We start from the raw sequence: 7946 nt of genomic DNA, 5'->3' as shown, positions 1-7946 counted from the left end.
CTACAACCCAGAAATTGCTGTATTCCCTTGACATTAGTAGGTATGGGAAAATTACGTATAGCCGACACCTTATCATGGACTACTTTAAGACCTTGGCTTGACACCATGAAACCCAAATATATTAATTCTGTTTTGAAAAATTCACACTTACTAATCTTTACCCTTAAGTTATGTTGTCTTAATCTCTGTAGTACTAGTTCTAACTTACGTAGATGTTCTTCTAAGGTGTTGGAAAAGATTACAAGATCATCCATATAGGCATGCAATATATCCCCTAACAAGTCTCCAAACACTATGTTAATCATTCTTGTAAATGTTATAGGAGCACAACGTAAACCAAAAGGCATCCGTAAAAATTCATAATGTCCCCTGGCTGTGCTGAAGGCTGTGTATGGGATACTATCTTCTTCTAATGATATCTGGTGAAAGCCTTTAAGTAAGTCCAAACTGGTAAAATATTTATTCTGACCTAACAAAGACAAAATATCGTCAGTACATGGCACTGGGAATCGATCAGGGATCGTTTCCTCGTTTAGACGACGAAAGTCGACGCAGATACGCCATGTTCGATCTTTTTTCGGTACAACTATTAAAGGAAAATTATAAGGGCTATTTGATTTTCTAATGACTCCTTCCTCTAACATTTTACCTACTTCATCATTTATTTCATTCTGGAATTTCATAGGGAGTCTGTACGAGGGTACATATATAATTTTCTGTTTGTCTTTTAACCTTATTTGATGCTCGATCACATCTGTTTTTCCTAAGGATCCATCCGTAGTGGAAAAGACATCTGTATATTTATTTAAAAGTTCAAAAATTTTCTGCTGAATTTCTTCGTCTTGAATGTCCTTACTGATTTTATTTTTAATAGATCGTAAAAGGGATTCATCCGCAACTGATTGAGAGTGATTGATTTCAGCAACGGTAAGAATACGATGTTTATAAACTTCTACATCCAAGATATGTTGATTTTTGTGAATTACTAAAGTGTTATTTAAATGATTACAGACTTCGATATTACATTGCTGATGTGAGCCTACTGTATAAATAGCTTGAGTGACAGACAATCCGTTAGTTTTCAAAGTATCGGAAAGGATTAATATTTCAGATCCCGGTAGTGTTTTCTTTATTTGCACTATTAAATTCGAAGGTATGTTTGGTTCGATATATTGCGTGCAAGATGATATTACGGGTGAACGAGAATTCTGTTGGGTCGCGTTTATTATTTCTTTATTAGTGAGACAAGTTATTGGTTCTTCAACGTACGTTACGGTTACATTTGTCGTCTCCTTTTTATCCAAAACTGACTTTAAAGTATTAGAAGACTTATAGAATTTCCCTTTGATATACACGCCGTGCTTTGCAGGAGCTAAGATAATGTTTTGATTTCCCATAGATGGGTATCCTATAATTACAGCTGGATACATATTAATGTTTTTCACAACAACAAATGTATCGGCAAACGTGCGATTACCGACTCTGAACTGAATATGAGTTATGCCTATGACGTTTAATTCATTATTTCCTATACCTGAAAGTCTAATTCCTGATTTTTCAATCGGAAAGTTCGAAAACAACAAATGATGCGTCTTCAAATCCATAATATTACGTGGACTACCAGAGTCAAAAATTAACGTAAAGGATTTGTGTTCTAAATTTACAGCATATAAGGTTGGCCGTAACTCATTTTGGCTTATTATTGTATGAATTCGTTGCAAATCTACGGGAGCATGCACTGTTTTACTTAATTCGGCCGTGTGTTTCATAGGAAAATCTATTGTCTCACAATTATCTGATAAAACATTAAATTGATTATTCAATACTATTGATGTTGACATAAATGACCTTGACCCAACATCACTCTCTTCCCCTCTAGAGTTAACTATGTGGTATTTGCTTTGCTCTGCACATTCTGAAAATTAGGCTGACTTTGCGAGGTCTGGTTTGACGGCCCAGGCTCAGCGATATTTGAAGAAGTGTTTGTTTGTTTCGGACTCTGAACTGCATTGACATTTTGTTGTTTCTTCTTATTGTTAAAATGAGGATTTTTCTTTTTATTTCCATATGGAACTGACTGTGGAATTGACTGTGTATTTCTAGGATATTGTTGTGTCTTACGCGCGTAACATTGACTATAAGAATGTGATCCTGTGTTGTGAACTGAACAAAATTTCGTTCTACAGTCTGCGCTTATGTGACCTTGACGTTTGCAGTTGTAACACGTCACTCCCGCTACTGGATTATTAATTACGTTCACTGTTTGTGGTTTTGTTTCATTCTTAGCAAAAACTTGAGTTAACACGGGATCGAGATCTGGACACTTGGACATGTGTTTCTTTATCTGTTTATAGACATCCAATTCCGTACTTGCAGGCATTAACTTCTTATCAAAGCACCGCACTAAAGCTTCAGGCAACATAAGTGTCATGCAAGTTAAATACATTAATCGTAAAAAATCTTTCACGGAGATATTATCGTTAGTAACCCAAGTGGAATTACCTAAAATGTCCTGATATTCGTTAAGCCTATCAGCTATGAGAGCTGCTCTCTCAACAACATTAAGCCGATTCATAGTGGCTTGATTAAGTGTATTTCGTAACGTTAACACTACATCCAAAGCTTCCTCACCCCCATAGATCGCGCGTAACCTAACTTTGAAATCATCCCAAGTAACTGCTTCCTGAAATGAAACACCTCTTAAATACGCACTCGCATCCCCCTTAGAAAAATCTATAAAACTTTTAGCTTCTTGTAATTGTACAAAAGGATCTACGATTTGTTTGGCATTTAAATGGGCATCAACGGATGAAATCCATGACTCCACATTTTGTGGCAAGAACCCGTTGACACGGCCTTGAAAAGGAAGGATTGCTGACCTGGCATTTACAAGCGTCACAATTGGAGGAGGATTAGCCTGGCCTACACCACTAGGTCCAGGGGTAGGGCTGACAGGAGGAGCCATGACTGCTGTATTCTTTTTTTTTCTATCTCTTTGACCCCTTTCAATCCTATCAAAATATCTATATGAGTACAGACGCCCACTGCGTAAACGCATATGTATAATAAAATTCCCCCAACAATGTTACTAATCCCAACACATTTCCCCCCAAGAGTTTATGAAAGAAAAAGGAATTAGCACAAAGAAAGAAAAATTCTAAATGAGAATTCGGAGTTTCTTATAACAAAGTTTAGGAATTCACTCACCCCAGTAATAATTGACTAACGACTTGTGATAACTACACTTCACTGCACAAACTGAAATGAATACAAAATCTCTGTACTTAGCTTATATATGAAGTCGAGTCGTCTCTCTCTCTCTCTCTCTTGATGTTTTGTTAGCGATGTCTCGTTCTAGTTTCTTGTAGAATGTAGGTCTTCCTGGATATGTTTTGCAATAGTTGAATGCCAGTCCTTGGGTTTCCTAGGATGTTGATTGAAGATTCTATTTGTATACTAACATATGTTGGTGTTAGCATTTTCGTTGGACTTAGTCAAAATTGTAGATTCTTGTAGATAGTTTTATTTTGAAGTCTTGAAGATCATTCTCTGGTTTCACAGCTTTTATGTTGAAGTCTTGAAGATATATCTCTGGTTTTACAGCTATTTATTTTGAAGTCTTGAAGATATTTCTCTAATTCTTAGAGTTTAACCGCTGTCTTTGAGTTTATATATATATATATATATATATATATATATATATATATATATATATATATATATATATATATATATATATATATATATATAATATCGATCTGAATATTGACAATGTAACCCCTAAGAAAAAAAAAAAAAAAAAAAAAAAAAAAAAAAAAAAAAAAAAAAAAAAGTAGATACTTATCACTTGAAGAGCGGGGAGTTCAATTAAAGCCATAACATCGAGTCCTTAAGTACCATTATCATACCCTGGCAACCTACCAGTCAAACTTCAGAACCACTGGTCGTGAATCTAAAGGTTTGAGCATCATACACTGGTTGGTTTCATTACTGTGCCTCGTGAACTTGCCTTCAAGAATTTGGATTACTTTGGGTATGTAGGTTAACCTTAAGAATAATGGAAGCCGTAACCAAAATTCTAGAAATTTTCATTTCTGTGCCCTACCGAAGGTTTCATTTTTTCTATTTCCTGGCAACCTATATTCAAGAAATTGAATAAAGATTTCACCGGTAGGTCGCCAGTAAATATAGTTTGTCTTGATCTAGTTCTATAAAATCATCCCGTTCATACAGATATTCATGGGCTGACTCCTATTAAAAATTGTGACACAGGAAAAACTTTTACACCTATTATAACCCTATTTGAATAATATATATATATATATATATATATATATATATATATATATATATATATATATATATATATATATATATATATACAGTATATATATATATATATATATATATATATATATATATATATATATATATATATATATATATATATATATATTGAGGTAGGTCGTTGCTCCTGGCGAGCTTCAAAGATAAAATAAAAAGGAGGACGAATAGTCTGGACAAATAGTCTTTCTGAAGCAGCATTTCAAGGATAACTGTTTTCCAACTAAAATATTTTATAGATTAGTTAACAAATTTCTGACCAAACATTACCAACCTAAACTTCAAGTTCCTACAGTACCAAAAATGATTTTCTATGCCTCTTTGCCTTTTATTAATAACGGAAAATATGGGAAACTAATTAAAAAGGTCATTTTAAACAATTTTCCAAGTCTGGATTTTAAACTTATTTTTAAGAATCCCCTGACAGTGGGATCTATGTTTAGAATTAAGGATTCTCTCCCCGACCTAATGCGTTCTTCGGTGGTCTATATGTTTACTTGTCCGAGATGTAATCTCGGAAATTATGTGGGTTCCACAAAAAGACTGCTGAAAGTTCGCATAGATGCGCATCGGGGAGTGAGTCATAGAACTGGATGTGCGCTCAATACCAAAGAATTCTCAACCATCAGAGAACATGCAAGTAAATGCAAGACCAACATTGCATATAAAAACTTTGAAATCATAGCTCAAGCGCCAAATAACTCCTCTCTACTAGTATTGGAATCGTTAATGATTAAAGAAAAGGCTCCTAAACTAAACAGCCAATTATCCTCTGTCCCCCTCCACATCGCTTAAGCTGGCAAATTTAGAATTTTCCTCCTGAGTACTGTCCTTCAGATAGTCACTCAGTACTCTAGTCTGTTCCAGACAGGTTGGTCTCCTTAGACAATTTTGATTTTTGTATATTTAATTTTAAGATACTTTTCTTTTAGTTAATATTTTTATCTCCATATTTTACTTGTAACTGTGTTTATAATTTCAATTTTAATTTTGACTGTGTTTTTTGTATTTTATATATTTTTACTGAGTTTTGCTTATAATGTTTTATATGTCCATTTTAGCCTTGATAATGGGATGAGTCCTGAAACGTCGGCACCAATAAATTGAAAGATGTTGTCCAGACTATTCGTCCTCCTTTTTATTTTATATATATATATATATATATATATATATATATATATATATATATATATATATATATATATATATATACAGTATATATATATATATATATATATAATATATATATATATATATATATATATATATATATATATATATATATATTGGTGTGCTACTGTCTTAAGCACACATTTGAGTATGAGTTGTTTTCAAATGTATTTGAATGGTTTACTGAACACATTTTAGTAGTTTTTAAGTTTTATTGTAAATAACAACTGAGTTAAACATCTCCATCACTGGAGGAAGCTGTGTTGGTCCACATGACCAATTCTGGTGAAGTTTTGATATGAACTGAACAAATTACTGATATCCCAAAAATCGTACACTTGCTTTAATTTGGATAAGTGACGGAATCGGAAGACACCTGCATCCGGTGACGTCACAAACTTTCACACGAAGAGACAATGTGTTGACACTAAGAAAGAATGACAACTTAGCATCTTACATCCTGTACACAATTTGAGTTGACCATAGCAAATCTCACGGTCAGCTCTTCCAACCAACATGACATATTACGTCATTTGTTTTAAACATGTAATATTACTATTCTAAATATTACATATATATATAAACCTTTCGAAGGACCTTTTCGTAAATAGACGTAGATGATGATGATGATGATGATGATGGATATATATAAATATATATATATATATATATATATATATATATATATATATATATATATATATATAATATATATATATATAATATTTATACACATATATATAATATTTATACATACATACATATATATATATACATATATATATATATATCTTAAAAGTGGGAAAGTAAGAACTAACTACAATAGTACTGTATATAACAATCGTGGGAAAGTTATAATAATCAATAATCTCACAGGATCTCTGATAATGGTTTGTCTGATTTTTTTTCTATTTTTATCTGAATCATTATTCGTATGTCTATTAAATTTTGTTCCGAATGATATTCGTCGAGTGAAAATAAAAAAAAGTATTCGTTTTTTTTATGTCGAATGTAATACCTGGTTAATTACCTTCATTGATTTGAACTAAAATGAAATCATGTATTGAAAGATTAAATAGGCCATTCAATTCTAAATGATTGCCTAATTAAGCGTTTTTCTTATTAAATGTCATACTATCTATACAAAATAGAAGGCTTAATACATTATAAAATTTCTAGACAGGTGCAGAATACATTTGAATATATATATATATATATATATATATATATATATTATATATATATATATATATATATATATATATATATATATATATCTTTATATAAGACATGTATATCTATATATTATATTTAATATCTATATACCATATATATACATACAGTATATATATATATATATATATATATATATATATAATATATATATATATATAATATATATATAATATATATATATATATAAATCTTATAAGACATGTATATCATATGTATTAAATTTATTCTGCGACAATTGCACACTAAGGGATTATGTAATCTGACCTGATTCAAACTCTTTCTGTACCAGCAGAACAAGTTCGGGTAAAGAGAGAAGCCTCAAAATCAATTGCAATAGCTTCCTTTCTTTTCTTTATGGTGTGTTTAAATAAAATTTAATGAAACTTGGAATTAATTTCAACTCAGTAAAAAATCAAGATATTCCTCTCGTTTCTAGTTTCGGAAAATTAAATATTTTCCTTATATCATTTTCCGTATAAACGTTTTATAACAAACTAAAAGTCAGCCAGAGAGATGAATACGCAAAAGAAAATGGTTCAAAAATAATTTCTCTAACCATGCTTCAAGGTAAGATAGATTAGCATTCTCTCTCTCTCTCTCTCTCTCTCTCTCTCTCTCTCTCTCTCTCTCTCTCTCTCTCTCTCTCTCTCCTCTCTCTCTCTCTCTCTCGCTAAACCTAACATCACAAATTTTCCAGATAGTAAGAAAACATCCAAATGCATCTTCGAATTTTACTTTTCTCTAACTTTTCATAAAAAGAAGAACCTTTCTGGTGTAACGAAAGTGGGTCAAGTTCTTCCTTTATCATTTCACTTAGAAAATTCCGTATTAATATTGAGGACAGAAATTTCAAAAATGATTTTTCAAGGTAATTTCTATCAAGGTAACATCTATAGTTCAAAGTATGTCGAGGTCTCTTCTAACCTCTTCTCTATTGAGAGAAGTAGATAAAAACGATCAGAAATAAATCTATAAACCTTTACATATCACTGCAAAGGTAATACACTCTCTCTCTCTCTCTCTCTCTCTCTCTCTCTCTCTCTCTCTCTCTCTCTCTCTCTCTCTCTCTCTTCTCTCTCTCTCTCTCTCTCTGCTTCTGTCTCCTCAGTCGATTCACTTGGTCTTGAATTAGGTTCTAACCAAGTTACCCGAGAGTAGGGCATCCCATCATTAAATTTACCTTCACCTATGGGACC

This window comes from Palaemon carinicauda, unplaced genomic scaffold (assembly GCF_036898095.1).
Source record: "Palaemon carinicauda isolate YSFRI2023 unplaced genomic scaffold, ASM3689809v2 scaffold3, whole genome shotgun sequence".
Classification (NCBI taxonomy): domain Eukaryota; kingdom Metazoa; phylum Arthropoda; class Malacostraca; order Decapoda; family Palaemonidae; genus Palaemon; species Palaemon carinicauda.
The sequence above is the reverse complement of the archived record's forward strand: the minus strand, read 5'-3'. Positions refer to the sequence as shown.